Source organism: Meriones unguiculatus, chromosome 17, assembly GCF_030254825.1.
Source record: "Meriones unguiculatus strain TT.TT164.6M chromosome 17, Bangor_MerUng_6.1, whole genome shotgun sequence".
Lineage (NCBI taxonomy): Eukaryota > Metazoa > Chordata > Mammalia > Rodentia > Muridae > Meriones > Meriones unguiculatus.
The window spans coordinates 19,039,985-19,066,792 of NC_083364.1; the positions used below are offsets into that span (position 1 = coordinate 19,039,985).

Here is a 26,808-nt window from a genome sequence, read left to right on the forward strand (position 1 = left end):
AGTGTTCTTTCGCCTACCTCTGGCCATTGGCTTATCTGAAATCTTCCCTGTTTGTTTTTGGATTCTGCAGATCAGACTGGTGCTGTCTCTCTCTGGTGTCTGGAGAGTTCTTCAGGAAGCTGAGCACTCTCAGCGTGTGCTGAGGACTAGCTGTACCTGTGGGAGGAAAGTACGCAGGCGCAAACGGGGCAAATGCAAGCGTGTGTGTGCGCGCGCGCGTGTGTGTCTGTGTGTGTAAGTGTGCATGGATGAGTTTCTCGAGGGACAGGGTGATGGCTAATGTTGAACCCTTGAGTGTGTGGGAGGGGCTCTGTACTGTATATGTCGCAGGCGCTAATGATGATCGCAGCGCAATTTCTGGTATTAACTGTCTTAGCTCCTCAATCAGGCCCACAGGGCAGGAACTTCGATGTCCCTAGTGCCCCTCTGTTTCCCAAAGTGGGTATGTGGGTGGGAGGGGGGTTCGATGCCTGGCTTCTGATTTAGAAGGACCCAGGATCTGGGGAACTGCAGATTCTCAAGGGTGCACTCACTTACTGGCAGGTCTCTTGGCTGAGATCGTGGTATCCGGGGCTCTCTGCTCTCTGGTTTGGCCCTGCTTCTTTGATGTGTTCCGCCAGTTCTGTGCTGCTGTCACTGCCAGGTTCTGAGGTCTTGCTGCAGCTGGAGATTTCAGGGTGGTCACTTCAGCAGGGATGGGGTAATCAGGCTCTCTGTTCTCTGGTTTGGCCCTGGTTAGTCTTAAACTGGAGGGCTGTGGTGCCCCGCCAGTTCAGTACTGCTCCGCTGCCACGTCCTGCTGTAACTGGACTGGCTTGCTAGTCCCAATGCTTTCTGGGAAGTCCTGGGATCTCTTCGTTGTGCTCTCCAAGCTTGGGAGGCCCAGTGCCTGGTGTGTCCAGGTTGTATGACGTTTCTGCCTGGTTTCGGTGAGTAAATAGCGTATTCTCTGTCACTGTGGGATTGGGCGGGTCGTACCGTCAGTGATGGCGATCCTGCGGAGCTAGTATGGTGTCTAGCAGATTCGTGCCCTGGGAGGATGGTGCAGCCGCTGCGCGAATCTGGGACTCCGGGGTACGTACTGCTGGCTTTTGTCTGCCGCTAAAGTGGTTGGGGCTCCGTCTCAGCGGTTGTATACCCCAGGCAGTTAGGTCTGTGCTGAGAAAGATGAGTCCGCTGTGCCGCTGTGCCGAGGAGGTAGGAGGTCTGGGGGAAGGGAGTGCAGCAAGAACAAAGGATCTTTTCTCTCCCTCCCCAAGCAAGTCTCCTGGTGACCGGAGGCCAAAGTTTTCACCTCCTGCGATGTTCTCTGGTGTTCAGAAAGCCTCGCTGTGGTTTTCCTGGGTTGGGGGTCCTTCCATTCTCCAACTCAGAAGATCAGGTATCCCACTGCTCAGAAACTGTGTGTGCTAGTCGCCATCTTGGCTCCGCCCCTCACTGAAATTTCTTACAAAGAGTTAAACATCCAATTTTGTCCTTATCTATTAGAAAACTGTACTGACCCCTTTAAAACTGTATGGTTAATATGATATGCCTAGGAAGGAAGGAATTTTTAATAAGTTACTAACAGATCGAAGAGTCAAAAACATTAGTGAGACAAATGTGGATTCTAAACCAATAAAAGAACAACAAGTATAACAACAAAAATGATGGAGCATATAATTATGGGCCAACAAATCAGATTACATGTTATTTTTGAAGAGGACATGGATCAATCCCCAGCACTCACCTGAAGTGTCCTAACTCCAAAGAAAGAGAAACCAATGCTCTCTTCTGGCTTCAGTGAACACCAGTCACACACATGGTAAATATATATGCAAAAGATTCATGCACACATTTCAGTATTTTTAAATGAAAGAAAATACATAAATGTAGGGAAAATGTTATATACACTTGCAACCCAATGGTCTCGGAGATCAGTACTAATGTCATGAATGCAAGCTCTCTGGTCTGCAAAATGATACCCTCTGACAAAGTTCAACAGCTATGACATGGAAAAGGCTCAGTACAAGAGAAAATGCTTGATATGTACAAAAAATATAATTTGATCAGCCAAAAAAAAATAAAAATATCAAGCCAGAAAAATGGTTTAGCAAGAAACAGGAATTGTTTTTTTTACCTTACATTATTGAGGGACAAAGTCTGTAATGGTAGTGATGTACCTATATGACAAAGGGAAAGTCTGCTCAGTTTCAATCACACAAATAAGAGGAAGTACAGTGAAGATATAGACACTCAATGCCCTTTCCAAGGAAGTAACTTCCTCCAGAAATGTTCCTCCTCCTAAAGGTTTCATAAACACTACAATGAAGGCCACACCAGAGACAAATGTTCAAATGCATCATCCTACCTGGGAGACTTTTCATTCAATCCATCATATTTGGACACAGGTGATGAGAGGTTAACAGTCAACCTGTGATGCAAAATGCATTCAGTCTTATTTCAAAGATCCCCATATTATATAGCACTCCCAACACTGTTCAAATGTCTTACATTCAAGGCAATCTCTTGACTGTGATATCTTACAGAATCAGAACAGAAATTATATCTACACTTCGAACAATGAAAGACATTTCACTTTAAAGACCTAAGAAAATATTGGACTAAGGCAAGACTAAATCCCTGCTGGGCAGACAACAAATCCTGTAGCACTGTGTCAGACACCTAGGACTTCAGTTTTGAAGGGCTTAGATGCCTCTTTATCTCTGCAACTTATGCACCAGCTTCTTAGGCTATTTCAATTTGCTATATGCAGCCCTTCATGGAAGGTGTCTCAAAGCTTGGGTTTTCCAACAAATTGTGATCTCAAAATGCAACCCAGGCTTCATCCTACAATGTCTCACAGTATCCTCGCTGGGACAATGATACTGCGAAACATTGGCTGTAATCGTGCTGAACTGAAACCACAGAGAAAGACTCCATTACCTTTAAATATACCCAACATCTGTCAAGAAAACAGTAGCACATAGATGATAGCTCCAAATGGAGGTTCTAACTTTGGATGGACTCAGGCTCAGTGGAACACAGCAGCAGCAGGTTCTGCATGGTGTCGCTTTCTGGGACTAGCAATCACCTTGCCTCTTTCCCTTTTATAGTTAAACACTCTGCTGGGTGGTGCAGTGGATCACAGTGCAGCTTAGGAAACCACTAGGCAGTCCTTTAGCCCCAGAGACGAGATTGTGGCATGGCAGACTGGAAGTGCTCTCTCCCATTCTCACAGGTTTGGCCACCTACCTGAAGGCCCTGATTAGCTAGTGAGGCCTGAGTGACAAGAGAAGCTCTGTTAGGGACACAGTCCTTTGAAGAGATTCAACAGAGTGATTCAAAGCCCTACCTTCCACCAAAGGCACAGAACTATCCCAGACCTGCAGAGATTGGCATTGCAGTAGAAATTGTGCCTGAACTATAAAACTTGGTCCTGCAGTCTTCCTGTGTTCAGCAGGCACTTTACCTTCTTCCTCGAGCACGCTGGATTTTTAGCATACGCAGACCATCATGCACTTTGCAATGCAGCGATCCTTTTGACTTACAGTGGAAAAATATATCCAGCCCATTCAGGTCAAATTTAAACCACATGATTGATATTCACCATTAATCAGCAATTTTAATAAGGCAAACTTAGGATTTTTATGAACTCTCACAGCTGCACATTGCTAGACAAAACATTAATAGTTTCTCAGTCTCCTACCCTGCTAGTGCATGGAACATAGAGGCAGGATATCAAAAGTTTAGACAAGCTTGGTCTATAATGCAAAACATTAGCAATAAGGTCTCCAAAGGAAAGGTAACCAGGGTAAAGGCCTAGGGTAAGTTAAGGATAGAAAATATTGGATCGGTTTGCCCTCCATAAATGGATGGCTCATGCTAAGCAAGATTATTAAGTACAGCTCTTATATACTTTTTGCAGAGAAAGAATAGGACTGAGTCAGCAGAAAGATAATTAACTAATGTTGGGGAAAAAAATAAGAGATACCACAGACAAAGACAAAGTGCCCTTGACACTCATAACCATAGCCTTTTAGGCCAAAGAGCTTGGCTCCCTCAACTTCTGTAAAATGCTGGTTCAAGCACCAGAGAAGACTGTTTGCCAAGTCTGCCCTTTTACAAGAACAAAGAACTCCTGTTCCCTTGCTGCTTTCATAGGGGCCTCTGAGATTACAATGAATTGGCCAGGCTCCCAAAAGGTGCATGTCAAACCTAAGCAAAGAAAAACATACAGCAAAATGGAAACAAGGATTAATGCTTTGAAAAATAGGGCTTAAAAAGAAAGACTAATGGAACCCTGTGAATCCGTCCACATAATAGGGAATAAGAAAAATTTAATGACACCAAAAGTTGATTTTTTAAAAACATAATTGATACACCTTTAGCTATATTACTTTAAAAAAGAAGGCAGACAAAAATTACTAATTTCCTCCATGAATGTAGTAGTGATGCTCTCCGGGAATCCCACCACATGAAAAGCTGAAAAAAGAAGAGTAGGAGAAATTGGATATTTAGTCCACATAATAGGGAATAAGAAAAAAAATATACCAAAACTTAATTTCATAATTGATATACTTTTAGCTACACTGATTTACAAAGAAAACAGATTCAAATACCATATTTAACACATGAATTTAGACCTGAGAGTAGTGTTACAGTCCTAAAATCCCACCACATGGAAAGTTAAGGCAAAAGCATCAAGTATAAGATTTAGTATGGCTACACACAGAGTTTATAAAATCTTGGGCACATAAGCAGACCCTGCCTTAAAATACCTTCTTAATTAAGGCTCAGTGGACAAATGTTTGCCACAAAAACAGGGCCTCTAGTATGAGGATCCAGCATCCTACCTCCAAAATGAAAATAGAGCTACATACATTAGGTGAACTGCCCACTCTTGAGGTCCCACATCCTCAAAGGTATTAAGTGTTCACAACAAACTTCTGTCACAAAAGAGCTCAGCACTGAGCTAATGATGATAGAGCAGACTCAGTCTTCAGTCAGATTGCTATATAAGCACTGCCTGAGCAGGCCTGAGGCAAAGACTGCATATTCAATATGTACAACCAATACATTGAAATAGCAGGCCAGAAGAGAGGCTGAGAGGAGCCAGCTAGTTGGTTGACTGAGTAAAAGCACTTGCCACCAAGTCTGAGATCCTGAGGTTAATACTCAAGAGAAAACCCACTCCTCCAACTTGTCTTCTGACCTTCACACATGCTTAGCAGCATGTGTGGTCATGTACATCTCAATGGCCCAAATTCAAAATTTACAAAAAACAAAAAAAAACTAAAAATAAGAAAAACCAAAAAGCACCAAATTTTTTTAAAAATCTAACAAATGGCTAGCTATGTGATACTACAATCCCTGAACAAAATAGAGTTCTTTCACCACATAGCTAAGATAAAAAAGGAAGGACAAACTCCAGTAACTTCAGACCTCCAAAAAATGTAAGGAAGAACTCAAAGACTCCAGCTCCTGAGCCTTTGAGAACCTCATATTTAAGATGATTCTTTCCTTCCTCACCTCTTCATTCTTGGTTTCCTGCTTTTACTAATTGCACCCTGCTTTATCAATTTCTTTTCTATGATTCTCCAATGACAAATTCAAAAAAATCTATAATCGAACAATCAGTTATTGTTATAGAAGTACCAACTGCTAGCCACAGAGCCTTTGACAAAATCCAACACTCCTTCATGTTAAATGTCTTGGAGAGATCATGATACAAGGAACATACCTAAACACAATAAAGGCAATAAACAGGAAGTCAACAGCTAACATCAAGTTAAATAAAAAGAAATGTAAAGCAGTTCCATTAAAATCGGGAACAAGACATGGCTGCCTAGTATCTCTTCAATATAGTACTGAAAGTCCTAGCTAGAGCAATAAAATCACGGGGATACAAATTGGAAAGGGCAAAGTAAAAGTATCACTATTTGCAGACGATATAATAGTATACATGTTATCCCATAAATTCTACCAACAAACTCCTACAGCTGATAAACAACTTCAGCAAAGTGGCTGCTTACAAATTTAACCAAAAAAAAATCAGTAGCCCTCCTTTATACAAGTGATAAATGGGCTGAGAAAAAAATAGGGAAATAATACCCTTCACAGTAGTCACAAATAATATAAAATATCTTGGAATAACTATAATCAAGCAAGACTTGTACGATAAAAACTTCAAGTCTTTGATAAAAAAAAAATTGAAGAAGCTATCAGAAGATGGAAAGATCTCCCATGTTCATGGATTGGAATGATTAACATAGAAAAAAATGGCCATCTTACCAAAAGCAACCTACAGATTCAACCCAATTCCCATCTAAACTCCAACACAATTCTTCACAGACTCTGAAAGAGCAATCAACTTCATATAGAAAAAATAAAAGACCCAGGATACCCAAAACAAACAAAAAAAACAATTCTGTACAATATCAGAACTTCTAGAGTTCTAATCTCAAGCTGTACTACTAAACCATAGTAATAAAAACATAGTAATAAAAAGCATGATTTGACATAAAAACAGACTGGTTGATCAATGTAATTGAATCAAAGACTCGGAAATAAACCCACACAGACACCTGATTTTTAACAAAGAAGCCAAAACCATACAATGGGAAAAAAAGAAAGCATCTTCAACAAATGGTCCTGGTCTAATTGGATTTCTGCCTGTAGAAGAATACAAATAGATACACTATTACCTTGCACTAAACTAAAGTCCAAATGGATCAAAGACCTCAACATAAAACTGTATATAATAAGTCTAGTAAAGATAAGTGGGAAATGGTCTTGAACTCACTGGTACAGGAGACAACTTCCTGAACCAACAGCTTAGGCATTAAGATCAACAATTAATAAATGGGACCTCATGAAACTGAAAAGCTTAAGGCAAACAACACTCACAACAAAAGTGAACAAAAGTGCAGCCTGCAGAATGGAAGATCTTCATCAAACCCACATCCAACCGAGGGCTAATATCCAAAATATATAAAGAACTCAAAGAATTAAACTCCTACAAACCAACTGACCCAATTTAAAAAGCGAGTACAGAGCTACACAAAGAATTATCTGTGGCAGCCCATTTGGAGTTAATGCCAAATTGGAGTGAGCATCTGAGTAGTAGAATTCGGCCTCTTGGCCCTGGCTATAATCTAAAGTTTGCTGTCTCAGAGATTGACCCTGGCAGTTCTACAGTAGAGGGCTCTGACCCTGAGAAACTCCGTACAACCATGGTAACTAGACAGCAGCTTCTGTGTAACATATGAATGAGTCCTCATATGTTTTGGCTAAGTAAAAATTGTATCCATGAGAAACTGCTTGCACTTTGCTGCTATTTAAGTGTTAACCTGACTTTCAGTAAACGATACCTTGATCAAAAGCCTAGACTTGGTGTCCTTCTTTGTGTCGCTTTGCTCCCTCCTTCCCCCAGCCCTCACTCAGGTGTTATCCAGGTGTCACTGCAGGCCAGTGACAATTATCAACGGAATAATCTCTAAGAGCTGTGATGTACTTAAAGAAAAAACAGCATCCTTAGTTATCAAATCAAATGCAAATCAAAACTTCTCTGAGATTCCATCTTATACCCACCAGAATGACTAAGACAAAAAACTCAAGTGGCAGCACATGCTGGAGAGGATGTGGAACAAGGGGAAAACTCCTCCATTGCTGGTGAGAGTACAAACTCATACAACCACTTTGGAAATCAATCTGAAGGTTTCTCAGAAAATAAGAATAGTTCTACATCAAGACCCACCTACTGCACTCTTGGGCATATACCCACGAGATGACCTACCATACCAAATGGTCCTGGTCTAATTGGATTTCTGCATGTAGAAGAATGCAAATAGATACACTATTACCTTGATACTTGTGCAACTATTTTCCTATCAGCTTTATTCTTAATAGCAAGAAACTAGGAACAACCAGTGGATATAGAACCTGTGGTACATTTACACATGACTACTCAATTACTAAAAACAAAGACATCATGCAATTCACAGGCAAATGGATGGAGCTAGAAATGATCATCCAGAGTGAGGTAACCCAGATCCAAAAAGACATACATGCTATGGATTCATTTATAAGTGGACATTAGTCATAATGTAAAGGATAAGCATGCTACAAACCACACACTCAAACAAGCCAAGGAGGGCCCAAGGGAGGATGCTTGAATATCAAGCAAAAGAGGAAATAAAATAGTCATCTGAAGTAGATAGAGAGAACTGTGTGGGAGAGAGGGTACGGAGGGTAACAGGTGTGGGGACCAGGTGTGAGGAAGGTGGGGGAAGTGCATAAATGCCTGCATAACAGAAGAGGGTGCCAGATCTCACTATAGATGGTTGTGAGCCACCATGTGATTGCTGGGAATTGAACTTAGAACCTCTGGAAGAGCAGACAGTGCTCTTAACCTCTGAACCATCTCTCCAGCCCTGAAATCCACTTTTTAAAAATGATTACTTTTATTTTATGAACATGGGTGTTTTGCCTGCATGGGCATCTGTCTGAGGATGTTAGAGACCCTGGACCTAGAGTTACTGACATTTTTAAGCTTCCATATAAGAAAAGGAAAGTGAACCCAGGTCCTCTGGAAGAACAACCAGTGCTGTTAATCTCTGAGCCAGCTGTTCAGAACCCCAACCCCCTTTCTGAGACAGCATCTCGCTACATAGCTATGACCATCCTAGGATGGCCTCAAACTCAGAGAGATCCTTCTAACTCTGCCCACCAAGTGCTGGGGTTACATATGTGCACCACACTACCCAGCTGAGATATGTTTAAAAATGATCTGTCATTCAATCAGAGAATGAAAGGATAATCTAAGATTTAAACAGAAACCTTCATGGTTCTGAATAAAAATACTTCTTGGAATTTTATAATGTATTAATTACAACTGGCGAATCATGTCCTATGTTCTCAATATTCTGGTTAATTTTTTTGCTTTGTTAATTTTATCACTTTAAAACATTACAACTGTGTGTACAGCTGTGAAATGGTGTACATATACCAGAACTAACTGGCCCTTATTTCTGTTTCAACAATATTTATGTTATGTGCTGGTATGTGGGCATACAACTCAGGTGTAGTACTGAGAGAAAGACTTACAAAAGAAATATGTGTATCCAACAGAATGAACTCAGGTCATCAAGCTTAGCAGCAACCATCTTTACTCCCTGAGACAATTCTCTGGCATTCATTTACATTTCTGAGAACATGTTTTGTTAAGAACAAAAATTTAGCTCTCATATAAACTAATACAGTCCAAAACAATGACAACATAAATATCATTTTCATTTGCAAATAGATTTAATTATTCAAATTGTCCAGTGTTCCTCCATTCTTGGATGACAATATGTTTACAATTTGAAAAGAAGTCAATATTTTAATGATGGAATGGTTCTATTAATCCTTATTAACCCTACTCATGCCCCAGTGAGAGAGCACAGTGGGGAAAACGAATGTGGTATTCAAACTATACCTCATCTATTAGGTTTCTGGAGGATTTTTTTGTATGAACTTTTTCATGCTTTTGAAAAGTACTGAGATACTCTTAGGGTTTCTCTCCAGTATGAATTCTTCCATGGAATTGAAGACTACTACGATATGCAAAGGCTTTACCACATTGATTACATTCATAGGGTTTCTCTCCAGTATGACTTCTTTCATGGAATTGAAGACTACTACGATATGGAAAGGCTTTACCACATTGATTACACTCATAGGGTTTCTCTCCAGTATGACTTCTTTCATGCAGTTGAAGACTCCTGCGATAGGCAAAGGCCTTTCCACAATGAATGCATTCATAAGGTTTCTCTCCAGTATGATTTTTTTCATGTAGTTGAAAACTACTGCAATATGCAAAAGCTTTACCACATTGACTGCATTCATAGGGTTTCTCTCCAGTATGAGTTCTTTCATGCCTTTGAAGATGACTGCGGTATGTATAGGCTTTTCCACATTGATTACATGCATAGGGTTTCTCTCCGGTATGACTTCTTTCATGCATCTTAAGGTGACTATGATCTGCAAAGGCTTTACCACATTGGTTACATTCATAAGGTTTCTCTCCAGTATGATTTCTTTCATGCTTGTAAAGACTACTATTACTTGCAAAGGCTTTACCACATTGTTTACATTTGTACGGTCTTTCTCCAGTATGAATTCTTTCATGTATTTTAAGAGTATGTTTGCAGGCAAAGGCTTTACCACATTGATTACATTCATAGGGTTTCTCTCCACTATAAGTTCTTTCTGGTTTTTGAAGAGTACTGTTCTCATAGGGCTTTTCTCCAATGTGAGTATTTTGATGTATTCCCACTGAAGGTGGAAAACCAATTACTTGTATACTTGTATCCCATTCACCTTGTCTTCTCATAGTGGGGATAACTCCATATCTTCTAATTGTTTTGGGAAAGAGAGAGATACACTGCTTCTTTCCATGTTCCTTAAGATCATGTGTCTTATATCCAGAGGGACAGTTGATACACCTATTAATGGAAGAACAAAAAATAAAAGATGTTCATATTCCATTCACGCAGTTTAACTTTTTGTTCCTCATAGACATGTGGTATAGGAGTTCAAGAATTTCTACCACAACTACCTGCTTGACTCTCATAAATTGCCCCTCTCAAAAAACTATGGTAAGTTATACAAGTACATGAGTAACATTAGCTTTACTATGGACTATTAGCTTGTAACAGGTCTTGGGCATACAGTAATCTCATAATCAATGTACCTCCCTTTCTGATATTTGAAAGGTATAAAATGAAGCAGATGGAGAGTTCAATGATATGGTTCTTATGTGGCTATGACTAAAATTGTGATACCTGTTAAGGCCCTGCTTCCTGTTCTTGGTTTTTAAAGTTAATATTTTGCAAAACACTAATCAGTTACCTGACACACCAAGCTGTGCTTGCTTACACTATTTTTTCATTAAAACTTGAAGGTATATGAAAATTTCTTCAAAGGAACACAGAATTGGTTTACACATAAAAGTTACCTTCCATGCTTTCTAGAACTCTGACAATGTTCTTCAATATTGTGGTCTTCCCATTTGTAGCCTAAAATACAGTACCAGAAAATATGTTACTAGAAATTATGCAAAATTATTGTCATTACTGAACCTTAGAACAATGCCTGATTTATTAACCACCTTCAACCTTTTTCACAATCAAAATCAAAGAGCACCAATCTCTAAGAAAGGTTTGTCCCACAAGTTAAAAAGTAAAGGAAAATTCACATTATTACCTATGCAAGTAAGGTTCCAGTAGGTTTCCAGCATCACATCTTTGTAGAGACTCTTCTGAGAAGGATCCAGCAAAGCCCATTCTTCCTGAGAGAAGTTCACATGCACATCCTCAAAGGTCACTGTATCCTAAAGTATATCATATACATGTATGGGTATATGCATGTAAATATATAAAGTATACATATGTAGATAATAGAAGCGGTGAGACCGACTGCACTGTAAAAGTACACTTTATTGATATATTTACATAATTCTGTGTGCTCACCATAATAATTCTATGTCACAAGATTTCAAATGCAATCACCAACTCATTTCAGAAAGAAGCAGGATAATCATGCCTCAAATTTTTGTGTGTAAGGAATAGGCTATAGAATTGCAAAAGAAATGCCTACTAATATATACAAACACATGGACATGGAACAGCATTGTTGAGAATACATCAGCAAAATTGTATCAAAATTGTTAACTTCAAAAAGGGATGAAAAAAAATGGGTGTAGTGACAATCAAATTTAATCCCAGACTTCAGAAGGCAGGGACAAGTGAATCTATCAGAACTCTGGTGTGACCCTGTACAAACTGTAAAGATAATATGATATTCTTGTGAAAAAAAATATATTTTAGTACATTACTGACAGATCAAAGAGTTCTAAAAAAAAAAGACTAGTGAAGGAAATGATGATAAGAAAAAAAAAAACATCAACACCACTAAGAGAAACAACAGACTACATAAAGAGGATCTACAATGAAGATCATGTGTTGCTTTTGCAGAGTGCCTGGATCAATCCCCAGACCTCACTTTGAGGCCCCCAACCATTCAAATCGCCAAGCCAAGAGAATCCAATGCTCTCCACTGATGTCAATGAACATCGGGCTTTCACACGGTTCACATCCATAAATGTAGGGAAAAGACTCATACACATTTTAAAAATTTAAAAAAAAAAACTAAAAACTCACAAAAGGGAAGAGAGAATGTTACACACCAATCAGTGTGTCACATTGTAACAATATCAACAATATCCTATCAGGTATCAGCATAAATGTCATACACACATGCAACACTAGTGTAAAAAATTATACCCTCTGTCAAAGTTCTAAAGTCAAGATGTGGGTAAAGCTCAGTACACATGCTGAACATGTAGAAAACCCTAATACAATAAGAAAAATATTAACATAAATATATGAGGCTACAGAAATCATTTCTTAAGAAAAAGCAATTGCTTGTATTTTACCTTATATTATTTAGGGACAGAGACTATAATGATGGTGAAGGAATGGCAGCATGAGAAGGAAGTAGGTGGAACACCAGGATCACAGGACCCTCAGAGACCACCAGGAGATGACTCAATGCAAGAGCAAGAGAGCTTTATTACCAGAGCGATCGAACTTGGGACCCAAGTCTCACTGACACAGCAGTAGAGAAGTGGGACCCTGAGCCCTGAGTGAGCAGGGTTTTTTAAAGGGAAAGACTAAGCAGGAGGTTTCCATGACAGCAAGTGGAGGGGATGCATGTTTCCATGAGAGAAAGCAGGGGTTCATGCCTTGATGTTACAAAATTGGGTAAAAGCCATAGGGGAGAGGTGACCATTTACATAATCACAGTTGCCAGGGAGATTGTCTCTATTTTTTACTAAACATTTATTCTGTGATATTTCCTGGAGGCTGTTGCTTGGAGAGCTAACTTTGTTTTTTTGTCAGACGCACATTCTGTGATATTTCCTGGGACCTGAGTTCAGCTCCCAGTCAAGATGGCTCCTTATTTCAAAATAAGGAGCTAACTTAAACTCTTCATAGGCTACTCAGTTTCAACCACAGAAAGAAGACAACTGTAATGATGGTATTAATACTCAAAGCCTATCCCCAGATACTAACTTCTACCAGACAGGATTCTGCTCCTAAAGGTACCATGAGCACCCAATGAAAGCCACATATCACATACAAATGCTTAAATACATCATTGTGCTGGGACAATTTCTCATTGAATTCACTGCATTTTCACACAGGTGATGACAGGCCCACATTCAACCAACTTTAAAGGTCTCCAGATTATATTGCAGTCTCAACACTGCTGAAATGTCCAAAATTTCTTTTAACTCTCAAGATAATATCTTATACAGGATCACTTTCTAATAGACAAGTATATTTCTGGAGTGAATGTTTAATTCTTTGGAGGAATTTTAAGTGAGCCTCTGTAAAGATAATCAATCTTCAGCTTCTAATTATTCTTGTGTTCTGCTGGTGGTGTTCAGCTTGACTTGTCTGTCAAGCTGCTTTGTTATGTTTTCACACTGGCCTTCACCCTGAGACAGAAAAAAGAGGAAGTTTTGCCAAGTTTCTTAAAACTTGTTCCAAGCTCCTTAAAGCTTGTCTGTATGGGACAGGAGCCTACTACAGAGAGCCCCTGAAAGACTCTATCTAGCATTGTATCAAAGCAGATACTAAGGCTCATAACCAAACCTTCGGCAGAGTGCAGGGAATCATATGAAAGAAGGGGGGAGTTAGTATGACATGGAAAGGATAGGGGCTCCACAAGGACCAAATATATCTGGGCACAGGGGTCTTTTCTGAGACTGACACTCAACCAAGGACCATGTATGTATATAACCTAGAACCTCTGCTCGGATGAAGCCTGTGGTAGCTCAGTAACCAATTGGTTTCCCATAGCAAGGGGAACAGGGACTATTTCTGACAAGAACTCAATGGCAGGCTCTTTGACCTCCCCCCCCAAAGGAGGAACAGTCCTGCTAGGCCACAGAGGAGGACTTTACAGCCAGTCCTGAAGATACCTGATAAAACAGGGTCAGATGAAAGGGGAGGAGGTCCTCCCCAATCTGTGGACTTGGAAAGGGGCAGGGAGATAAGGGAGGGAGGAAGGGTTTGGGAGGGAATAAGAGAGCAGGATGAAGCTGGGATACAGAGTTAATAAAAATGTAACTAATAATGAAAAATTAAAAAAGTAAATTTTAACAAAAGCTTATCTGTACGACCTTGGACTATAAGTGCTATAGGTAAGTAGTGTTAGAAAAGTTTGGCATTTCCATGAACTTTTCTTTTTGTATTGATGTAACTTGACTTTGCTTTGCCTATAAAAAATGAACCCTGGAATAAAGCCACACTGCTGCAGTCATACTGACAGCCCTCTCAAGCCAATCCCGTGTATAGTGTGATTTGTTTTAATTATTTTAATCCCCACTCCCCACTCAGGTACTGTTCGACGGTGGCTCCGGCATCTTCTTTTTCCTGATTTCTTTCTAAAGCCGAACAGCATCATTAGGAATTTTTTTCTGGTTCCCTTGCACCTATATCTCCCTGAATTACTCTTCCTAACTGGGACTAACTTCTGGGATCCAGAGATTTCCTCTTCAAGGAAAGAAGGCTGAAGTGCACTAATGAATTCCAGGAATTTTATGAACTGATGATGTCCCACTTTAACTCCTTCCTCCAGCAACAAAGTTTGCAGAACTTCTACAAACAAATATTGCTCCTTCAAACCTGCCTGTCCCTAATATTTACCTCCAACTAACATTCCTGCCTTTTTCTAGTTACATACATATGATTCCCAGGAGTTCCTCAACTTTAAATCTTGTTTTCTTTTAAATCCCCATATTTGAGGTCATTTTTATGGTGCCACCTATAAGCATTGGAGCTAACAGGGCCAAGTCAAATCGACCTCTTGACTTTGACATCTTGTAAACTCAAAACACAAATTTTATATTCCCAACACACAATGGCAGAGAATACACTTTATTTTTTTTTTCAAAAAAGATTATAACAAGGCAATCTGAAACCCTGCTGGCCAAACACGAAATCATGTAGCTCTGTGTCAGACACCTGGGGATTCAGTTGCAAAGGGCTTAGATGGCTCTTTCTCTCTGCAATTTCTCAATCTTGCTCTTTGCCTACTTCCACTCCCTACATGTAGATATTCATGGCAGGTGTCTCAAAGCTTGGGTATCTCAGCATGTTGTGGTCTCAAAATGTAGCCCACATTTCATCATCATGGATTCATGCAATGAACTCTCCCAGTCTCCTCAATGGACTCTGCTGGACACACAGAGAAAGAATCCATGACCCTTAAAATTTACATCTTTTGGGGCTGGAGAGATGGCTCAGAGGTTAAGAGCACTGTCTGCTCTTCTAAAAGTCCTAAGTTCAGTTCCCAGCAACCACATGGTGGCTCTTAACCGTCTATGAGATCTGGTGCCCTCTTCTGGAGTGCAGGTGTACATGCAGGTAGAACACTGTATACATAATAAATAAATATTTTTAAAAATCACATCTCTCTTCTTTGAAAGAAAAGTAGCACATGGATGATAAAACCATAAGGAGTTCTAGCTTTGGATGGACCCGGTCCCTTTGGAACAAAGTAGCAGCAGGTTCTGTAAAGACCTTCAGGTTTCTAAGACTAGGAATCATGTCACTTTTTCCTTCCATAGTTAAATGCTTTACTGTGTAGTACAGTGCCCTTACAACACATTTTCTACATGTCCAAAAAAGAGCAGGTGCCTTCGCTTTAATGGCTCTCACATTCCTGATAATTGTGGACTCTGTTTCATCACATGACTACTATCTGAATTAACCTACAGCTCTTTTTCTGTCCAATCCACACGTTTCATTAATTTCTGCCCCTGTTGTACATTTTCTCTATTGACACGCAGGAGTCATGAGTAATAACCATGACACAGACTGAATGTCTAGAAATCAGTTCATTTTTCTTTCACTTAGTCTTATTTGATTTCATGAGACATGCACAGAATAAAAGTAATTTGTCAAACTATTACACAAACAACCTGTCTCAGTGACTGTTCTATTGCTGTGTAGAAGCACTATGAACAATGCAACTCTAATAATTGAATACTTTGGGGATTGATTAGAGTGACAGAGGGTTACTCCATTATCATCTTGAAAGGAAGCATCATGGTGGGCAAGCATGGGGCGGAGTGATATCTGATACACAGGCAGACAAGCAGAAAGGAACACTAGCTTTGAAACATCAAAGCCCACCTAGTGTGACACAGCTAAACAATCAAGACAAACATACTACCACAAAGGAATACCTCTCAGTTTTACAGTGAGTTCAACTAACTGAAGACCAAGCACTCAAAAATAGGAGCTTGAGTCTGTTGAGCTAATATAAACCATGCCAGGAATATAACTTGCCTGGCACTGGTCTTCTGAAACCTCAAAGCTCACCTACAGTGTCACAGCCAAACAAATAAGACATGTTTTAAAAAAATCAAAAGCTCTCCAAGTGTGGTGTAGTTCCAATACTCCAGGAGGCAGAGCCAGGCAGAGCTCTGTGAGTTTGAGGCCAGCCTGATACACAAAGGGAATCCAGAACAGCCATGGCTACATAGACGACTAACCCTGTCTTGAAAAACCAAAAACCAAAACCAAAAAAAAAAAAAGAATAAGAAGGAAAGAAGGAGGGAGGGAAGGAAGAAAAAAGGGAAGAGGGAAGGAAGGAACGAACGAACGAACGAGCGAATGAAGGAAGGAACGAAGGAAATCCCAACCATTTGATTTTACCAAAGAAGCCTCAGCTGCCAAATGCTGGGGTGAAACTTCTTAGCTCAGAGAAGAAGAGAAAGCAATCATCTGATTTTCCTACTCAGCTTACATCCACTAAGGAAAAAGCCAAAAAGCCAAAAGCTTGCTAGCTCAGCTGGCAGCCTGGGACGAACAGGCCTGTTAGCTCACCAGACAGCCCTGAGGGTTAAAAAGGGGCTCTCCTTCTCCATCCTGTCTTAAATACCCTTTAACTCAAAGTCCCTCCTTTCTCTTTAATTCCTATGATTTGGTTACTTTCTCCACTTCTTGACCTAGGGTTTTCATTAAATCCTGTGTACAAAAGCTCTTGTGTTTAAGGTCTAGGGCTGAGCCACACCGTGATCACCTGCTTACAATACACAGAAAGTTCTTTGATTAAAGGTGTGTGTGAGAACTAAACCACACCAAAAAAGAAATGGGTTTTTACAGTTCACAATCTCCGGGTTCACAATGGGATCAAATATCCTACAACAAAGACAAACCTACTCCCACAAGGGCATACCTCTTAACATTAGTTAATTCTAGCAATTGGTGACTAAGCATTCAAAAAATAGGCACATGAAGTAGTTGAGCTAACATAAAACACCACAGGAATATAACCTAAGTAAAAATGGCATCTAAAAGAAAAGAAGGAAAGATACTAATGGAAACAAAGAAAGAGGGAAAGAGAGAGAGATACAAAAGGAAGAAAATATTTCCTGCAAATATGAGGGAGCCCACTCCTCTGACTGAATTACAGTAACTTTCTCTACCCTGTCTAAGAAGAGATTAAACAAGTGGAGGCCTCTAAACTCAGGTTTACGTATGTATCTTTTCTCTGAATGCATGGCATTATCCCTTATTTCCTTCCCTACCCAGTTCACTCAGGAAACCTGGGAAACCTTGGCTCAGGTCTGGTGGAGGCAACGAAGGCAATCTCTTGGTGTGCTAAAGTGTGACTGTTGGAGATGATGCCATCAAGAAGCATCATTTCTAATTGGGTAGAAGTGCCACACAAGGCTACTAAGGTTTTAAATTTGATTCAACTATTTTAACAAGTTGAAATCTGAAAGTTTTAAATTCCAGCCAACATGGAATATCATAAACCTGTCTGGTCAAAGCCCAGATCATTCTCAAGTGGGACAAAATGGGGCCAAGCAACATCTTGTGCCTGACTAAGACTTCGAAGGTGAAACACCTGGATGGCCATGCTTGGCTACCACAATTATAATCTGTGAGGTAAGATATATGCATGGACTCAACTGTCTCTGCCTGAGGCCATGGAAATCTTTCTTCTGTTCCTTAGCTGTTCCATAGCCTAGGCCATGCCATAGGTACCATCTCCTATTATATTTATGCTAACCTCTTGAAAGTGTCTCTTTAAAGAAAAGGCTGTAACACTGTACATTTAACCTTGGAGAAGTGTGGATCTGACTCGGATTTGTATCTGATGGAAGATGGGCTCTCCTTAGCAGGAGCTGAGCTAACCTTGAGTAGAAAGTAGTCATGTAGTTTGCTGCCATCTTGGCTGATATGTCAATATTATATTACAACAATACCGAATTTTAGAAATAGATTCAACAATGTCCAATAAGAAGCATCAACATGTATGCTACCAATAACAGAAAAATGATGAGAAAGGTCATCATGAGGGAAAAAATGATCAACACACAAGACTGGATAAATACTAAACATAATGACATCCTCTGACTTCAAAACTTTGAAGAAAACTGCAGTAACTGAGAAACGAGACCATCCCAGACTAGAAAGCAAAACAACTAAACTGAGAAATAGGACCATCCCAAATTAGAAAGAAAAACAACTGGACCTTGAATAAGGGCCAGCTAGGAAGAAAGAAGAACAAGTCAGGCGATTTAGGGGAGGACTGTCCTTGAAGCTGTAAGCGGCCCGCTACAGAACCGAGAGATGGGAAAAGAGGGGAGGACTGTCCTTGGAGCTGTGAGCTCCCCGCTACAGCTGCCAGCCGCATTACTGCTACCTTTTCTGCTGACTAATCAATGTAAAGGCCTGATTTTTTAGGAATAAAAACTCTGTGCTTTGTATGCTCGGACTCGTCTCCTGCTTTGAAGGGACGACCCCCATCGCGATCGGAATAAACTGCCTCTTGCTTTTGCATCGAACCGCAGTCTGTGAGTCTCTTTGGGGGAGGGAGTGGTACGGACCCTGCACTGGGAGTGCAAGTTTTGCATGTTGTGCGTCGCCCGGGAAACCGATGCGGCCCTTCCCCGACCCTCACCAGACCAGGTTCGGAGGTCAGGTTGAAACAGGTCAGTCATTTTGTTTGTTTGACTTCAGGTTTCTGCAGATTCTGTTTTGTTCTGGTTTTGTTCTGGTTAGGCGCCTGTCTGAACCGTCTTGGTTGCTTGATTAGGCTATTTCGATTGATGGACGCGTCAGATAATCGAAAAGCCAGGAAGCTGGAGGATGCTCCAGGTTCCAATTGTTGGGAGGTTGGATCAGAGACGGTCCTCCTCCCATCTGAGTCTGATTTTCGTAGAGACCGGCTGGGGAGCTGTTCCGTTAGGGCACTGTGGTATCACCCGCAAGGGCGTCCTTATCTGATTGCTTGTTTGGTTCTTTTTGTCTCTGTTCTTGTTGCCTCTCTGACTTTTCTGACGGAAGATTTCATTATGGGACAGATTGTGACTACACCCTTATCCCTCACCCTTGACCATTTCTCAGAAGTGAAATATAGGGCACATAACCTCTCAGTGGAAGTTAGAAAAGCGAAGTGGCAAGCCTTTTGCTCCTCAGAATGGCCTGCTTTTCAGGTTGGATGGCCACCGGAGGGCACCTTTCACCTTGACACGATTCTTGCTGTTAAGGCTAAGGCCCTCCAAGCACAGGGGGGCCATCCTGATCAGGTACCTTATGTCCTAACCTGGGAGGATATTGTTCGCCATCCACCCCCCCTGGGTGCACCCCTTTGTTCTCCCCACAGAGACTCCGTCGACAACTGTTTGTGCCGTTAAGGAAGAGGAGAAAAAGAAAGTGCTCACTTCTCCAGAAGCAGACCTCCTCCTTTTTGACCTTCCGCCACCTTATCCGCCAGCCATGGCCCCTACCCCTGCCAGTCCCCTGGCCGGTTCTCCTGCCAGACCTCTGACCCTTTCCCCTGTCAGTCTACCGGAGGCTGTCAGTCCTCCCTCGGGTCCTAGGGCAGGGCTATCATGCAACTTTCCTAGTCCCCTCACAGGTTCCTCATCAGGAGCTGTCGGTCCCTCAGCGCTGCCGCCGCAGACACCTTCAGTGCCGCAGAGACCACCAGAGGTCCAGCTGCACTCACCAGCTGACCCTGCTCAGAATGAACGGGGCCCAGCAGCTGGAACACGAAGCCGCAGAGCAACTCAGCCAGACTCGGTGGCTCTCCCGTTGCGAGCCTATGGATTCCCAGATGGGGACAGGGAACACCCCCTTCAGTACTGGCTTTTTTCCACAGCTGATCTCTACAATTGGAAGGCTCACAATCCCCCTTTCTCTGAGAACCCCCAAGCCTTGACTGACTTGTTTGAATCTGTCCTTTTCTCTCACCAACCCACTTGGGATGATTGCCAACAGCTTTTACAGACACTCCTGACTACCGAGGAGAGGGGACGAGTTCTTCTAGAAGCAAGGAAGAATGTGCCGGGGGCGGATGGGAGGCCTACAGTTCTCCCCCAGCAAGATTAATAATGGGTTTCCTCTCTCTCGTCCTGATTGGGATTACAATACACCAGAGGGTAGGCAGCACTTGAAGGTTTACCACCAGACTCTAATGACGGGTCTCCGTGGGGCTGCTCGAAGACCCACCAATTTGACTAAAGTAAGAGAAGTGGTCCAGGGGCCGGAGGAATCTCCTGCAGCCTACTTAGAACGGCTAATGGATGCGTTCTGCCGGTTTACTCCCTATGACCCTGCTTCAGATGAGCACAGGGCAACAGTAGCTGTATCTTTCATAGATCAGTCAGCTAAGGATATTCGTAGGAAACTTCAGAAATTAAAAGGTCTGCAGGATAAGTCGTTGAAGGATTTAGTGCAAGTAGCAGAGAAAGTCTTCTATAGTCAAGAAACAGAAGAAGAAAAAGAAGAAAGGAAACAGAAAAAACAGGAGATAAGAGAGAAAGAGAGACAAGAGGCAGGATAAAAAATTGACTAAGATTCTGGCCACCGTAGTTCAGGAAAGTCGTACTGAAAGGGAGAGAGTTCCTGGCAACCGTAAGGGCCCTTTGTCTAAGGACCAGTGTGCCTACTGCAAGGAGACGGGACACTGGAGGAGGGATTGCCCCAAAAGGAAGAAGAAGCAGCTGAATTCTCGAGCCACAGGAACCAGGGTCCTGACCTTAAACAATGACAGTGATTAGGGAGGACAGGGTTCGGTTCCCCTCCCTGAACCCAGGGAAACCCTCAAGGTGGAGGGGAAGCCAGTCCATTTTCTAGTGGATACTAGCACTCAGCATTCAGTTCTGTTGCAAGACTCAGGGGCTAAGAAAGAAAAAAATCATGGGTTCAAGGGGCCATTGGATGTAAGCAATATACATGGACTACCCGAAGAACAGTGGACCTTGGAGTGGGCCGGGTATCCCACTCGTTCTTAGTCATGCCTGACTGCCCATACCCATTGCTGGGACGGGATATCCTGACCAAAATAGGAGCCCACATCTATTTTAACTCAGAAGGCCCACAGGTTACAGATAAAAGAGGGGATCCTATTCACGTGCTTACAATTCACTTGGAAGATGAATACCAGCTATTTGAAAATTTAAAAGAGGGGGGAAAAAGACATTGACTGGTAGGTAAAAAAATACCCTGAGGCCTGGGCTGAAACAGCTGGCTTAGGGAAAGCAAGAAAGCAACCGCCAGTCCAGATAGAGCTAAAACCTCAGGCAGCCCCAGTTGCAGTGCGGCAGTATCCAATGTCTAAGGAAGGCCATGATGGGATTTGCCCTCATATACAGCGACTCCTTGACCTAGGGGTTTTGAAAAGGTGTCAATCTGCTTGGAATACTCCATTACTGCCGGTCCGGAAGCCTGGGAGCAACGATTATCGGCCTGTGCAAGACCTGAGGGAAGTTAACAAACAGGTTATGGACTTACATCCAAAAGTCCCCAACCCGTATAACCTGCTGAGCTCCCTTCCCCGACAGAGCCTGGTATACTGTTCTAGACCTTAAAGATGCATTCTTTTGTCTTCAACTTAGCCCTGCCAGCCAAGACATTTTCACTTTTGAATGGAAAGATCCCGACTCCGGGGTCTCGGGCCAACTAATATGGACTCAACTTCCCCAAGGATTTAAGAATTCTCCTACCATATTTGATGAAGCCCTACACCGAGACCTGGCACACTTCCGGGCCACAAATACTCAGGTAACTCTTCTCCAGTACGTGGATGACATCTTACTAGCTGCAGATTGTCAGAAAACCTGTCTCGAAGCCACCGGCCAACTGTTACAAGAATTGGGCGAACTCAGCTATAGAGCATCAGCAAAGAAGGCCCAGATATGCCGGAAACAGGTCAGTTACCTGGGGTATATACTAAAGGAAGGAAAAAGATGGTCATCGGAGGCTAGAAAAGAGACTGTGTTTCATATTCCCCCTCCACGAATTACAAAACAACTGAGAGAATTTCTTGGTACAGCGGGGTTTTGCCGATTATGGATTCCTGAGTTCACTGAAATGGCAGCCCCTCTGTATGCCCTTACAAAGGTCAATGACTCTTTTTCCTGGGGAAAAGATGAACAGGCTGCATTTGATAATATTAAACAGGCTTTAATATCAGCTCTAGCCTTGGGACTTCCTGATGTCACTAAACCTTTTCATCTCTATGTGGCCAAGAACCAGGGAATGGCTAAAGGGGTGTTAACTCAAAAGATTGGACCCTGGAAGAGACCGGTAGCTTATTTATCTAAAAAGCTTGATCCAGTAGCAGCAGGATGGCCGACCTGCCTTCGGATAATAGCAGCAGTCGCCGCATTGGTTGCTGACAAGCTGACCTTGGGACAAGATCTTACTGTTTATGCCCCTCATGCCCTTTAGAGTGTTGTCAGACAGCCACCTGATCGCTGGCTCACGAATGCTCGCATGACTCATTACCAAACTTTGCTTTTGAATAATGACAGGATTACTTTTGCCCCAACAACGGGGCTAAACCCTGCCACCCTGTTACCAGATCCAGAGATTCAGCCCCCAGAGCATGATTGCTTCCAGGTGTTGGCGGAAGAACAGGGATGGTGAAAGGACTTAAAAGACCAGCCTCTGCTGGATGCAGAGGTGACATATTACACAGATGGGAGTAGCTTTTTGGAAAATGGAAAAAGAAAAGCGGGAGCAGCGGTGGTGGATGGACACAAGGTAATATGGGCCCAAGCGCTGCCTGAAGGCACCTCTGCTCAACAAGCAGAACTAATTGCCTTAACTCAAGCATTAACTTTGGGGAAAGACAAAAAGATAAACATCTACACTGACAGCAGGTATGCCTTTGCTACGGCCCATGTGCACGGGGCCATCTACCAGCAGAGAGGCCTATTGACGTCAGCCGGTAAAGAAATTAAAAATAAAAATAAAATCTTGGCCTTGCTCAATGCCTTACTACTGCCCACCAAGGTAAGCATAATTCACTGTCTGGGACATCAGAAGGGAAATTCCAAGGCAGCAAAGAGAAATAACATGGCTGATCAGGAGGCTAAAGCAGCTGCTAGAGGAAGTCCTGCTCCAATGATATTAACTACTGAATTGCCAGAAAAGGAACAGCTAAAATACTCAGAGGACGACCTGGAGCAAATACAGAGAAAACAAGGGACATTCGATGCTAATGTGGGAGCATGGATTGACTCCAAAGGTAAGGTCATTTTGCCACAGGAAGATGCTAAGAGACTAATAGCGCAAATGCATCAATGGACTCATTTAGGGGCAAGGAAATTGACTGAAATTGTTCTCCAATCTCCTTACCGAATACTAAACCTCACTGCTCTAACCAAAAAGTGACTCAGACATGTATCTCTTGCCAAAAGGTAAACGTAGGGAAGAATTTCCAAAGCTCGGGAAAACGGTTAAGGGGAACTAGACCTGGAATGCATTGGGAAGTGGACTTTACCGAGATCAAGCTGGCCAGGTATGGAAATAAATATCTTCTAGTCTTTGTAGATACCTTCTCAGGATGGGTGGAAGCTTTTCCCACCAAGCAAAAGACTGCTCTGGTTGTAGCCAAGAGGATTTTAGAAGACATTTTTCCCCGGTTTGGAGTTCCAAAGGTAATCGGGTCAGACAATGGGCCAGCCTTTGTTGCTCAGGTGAGTCAGGAGGTGGCCAGATTTTTGGGGACTAATTGGAAATTACATTGTGCTTATAGACCCCAAAGTTCAGGACAGGTAGAAAAAAATAAATAGAACTCTAAAAGAGACCCTTACTAAATTGACCATGGAGACTGGCGGTGACTGGGTGGTACTCCTCCCTCTGGCTCTTTTTAGGGTCAGGAATACTCCTTCCTTGTTGAATCTCATGCCTTTTGAACTATTGTATGGAGTTCCTGCTCCCTTGACTCTCCTGGGAGACCCTCTTGACATAACTAGTGGTAACTCTGACTTGTTGTCCAGGTTAAAGGGACTGCAGCTTATTCAAAAAGAAATCTGGAACAAGGTTGGCAGTGCATATGCGCCAGGATCCTTAGAGGTGCCACATCAGTTCCAAGTTGGAGACTTGGTTTATGTACGGCGACACCGTAGTCAAAATTTGGAACCCCGGTGGAAAGGTCCTTACTGCATCCTGCTCACCACCGCAAAGGCTGTGAAGGTAGAAGGCATTGCTGCTTGGATCCACACATCACACGTCAAACCCGCTCCAGAGGACTCCACTTCTGACTGGAAAATCCAGCCCAGTGACAATCCCTTAAAACTTAAACTTGTTAAGAATGTTAGCCATGGGTGATATCCACAAACTGCTGGTGCTTTTGGCTCTGTTATGCACTTACAATACTTGCTTGGGCTCCAGTCCTCACCAGCCCAAACTTTTGACTTGGGAAGTAACTAATCAGAGACATATTATAATTTGGTCTGTTTCAAAGATAGCCCCACCCTTCACATGGTGGCCAGACTTGTACCCTGACCTTTGTAAAATGGCTCTAGGAGCACCTGCTAACTGGAATTTGCAAAGCCACCTAGACCCCAACGTGGTTCCTGGGGACCATAGACATGGGTCTTTTAGTGAGAAAAGGAGCTTAGATCCCTGGGGGGGTTGCGGGACCACCAACCACCGCAGTATGCTGCGAGTCCTAACCTTTTATGTATGTCCAGGACCCCACCAGCAACCTAAAATGGTAAACAAATGTGGGGGGAGAAATGACTTCTACTGCAAAAAATTGGGGGTGTGAAACCACTGGTGATACTTACTGGAAGCCTACCTCCAGTTGGGATTACATTGTTGTTAAAGATTACAGTCATGCCCAGCCCCCAGACCGGGGACCAAACAATAGGTGGATTAATCAGCCAATATGTACCACCTGGTGCCACCCCCTGCTAATCCGGTTCACAGACGCTGGAAAACAGATTTCAACTAACTGGGTGACGGGGTTCACTTGGGGCCTACGAATATACAAGGAAAGATATGATGATGGGTTACTTTTCACCATCAAATTAAAAATAACAGGCCCATCTGCTGAAGTAGGGCCAAATAAAGCTGGCCCTCACCTGGTTCCCCCAGTGAAATCGGACCCCCAGACTATAGCCCCACGTCCAGCAACCCCCTCACTGACTCCTAACTCAAAAATGGGTAAAGATTCTTCTTCCCCTAAGCCTCCTGGACCATACATTACTTCCCTAGCACAGGGGGCCTTTCAGGCCCTAAATAACACCAACCCCAAGGTTACTGAGTCTTGTTGGTTATGCTTTGGAATTGCTCCCCCATATTATGAAGGAATTGCCTTTACAGATGAGATAAGTAACTCCCAAGAGGCAACAGCCTGCCGTTGGACGCAAAGGGAGGCTAGACTTTCCCTGTCTGCCGTTTCAGGGCAAGGACTCTGTGTAGGTAAAGTCCCCCCGAGTCATCAGTTTTTATGCAACCAAACCTATGATGTTGCAGGTCTGTCTGGGTACCTCATACCACCAATCGATGGATGGTGGGCCTGTGCGACAGGGATTACTACTTGTGTCAGTACTCAGGTGCTTGTCAATTCATCTGACTACTGTGTCATGGTCCAGGTAACCCCCCGAGTCACCTATCACCCGTAAGAAGAACCCTTCCAATACTGGGACTCTGTGGGGGAACCACTGATACAAACAAAAAGAGACCTGGGAATTTCCTTAGCCATAATGCTTGGGGTCGGGCTAGGAGCAGTAGGGACAGCAGCTGGAGGGTCGGCTATAGCCCTCCGACATAGCGGGTTAAATAAGCTTAGGGCAGCTGTTGATGAGGACATAGAAAGATTAGAAAGCACAATTAGAGAGCTCAAAGATTCCTTACAGTCATTATCAGAGATGGTGTTACAAAACAGAAGGGGCTTAGATTTATTGTTTTTGCAACAAGGAGGTTTATGCGCAGCCCTAAAAGAAGAATGCTGTTTCTATGTCGACCATACTGGAGTTGTCACTGAGACCCTAGATAAGGTCAAAGAGGGCTTAAAAAAGAGAAAGCAAGAACGAGCCCAAAGCCTAGGATGGTTTGAAGGATGGTTTAATTCCTCTCCATGGATGACCACTTTAATCTCCACCTTGCTAGGCCCTTTGCTAATTCTTCTCCTGATTGTAACTCTTGGCCCCTGCATTCTTAACAAGCTAGTTAATTTCGTGAGAGAACGGATCAGTACCGTTCAGGTCCTTATGCTTCGACAGCAGTATCAGCAATTAGATATGCAGGCTGAATCTAGCCTGTAATTTTAGGGTTAAAATTATGCCAAAGAAAAAGGGGGGAATGAGAAATGGGACCATCCCAAATTAGAAAGAAAAACAACTGGACCTTGAATAAGGGCCAGCTAGGAAGAAAGAAGAACAAGTCAGGCGATTTAGGGGAGGACTGTCCTTGAAGCTGTAAGCGGCCCGCTACAGAACCAAGAGATGGGAAA

General features: G+C 42.5%; 1 pseudogene; it reads right to left on the reverse strand.

The window, feature by feature from the left end:
• The window catches only part of LOC110546270 (zinc finger protein 160-like), a 99,280-nt pseudogene that overhangs the window by 17,939 nt on the left and 54,533 nt on the right, over positions 1–26,808 (reverse strand).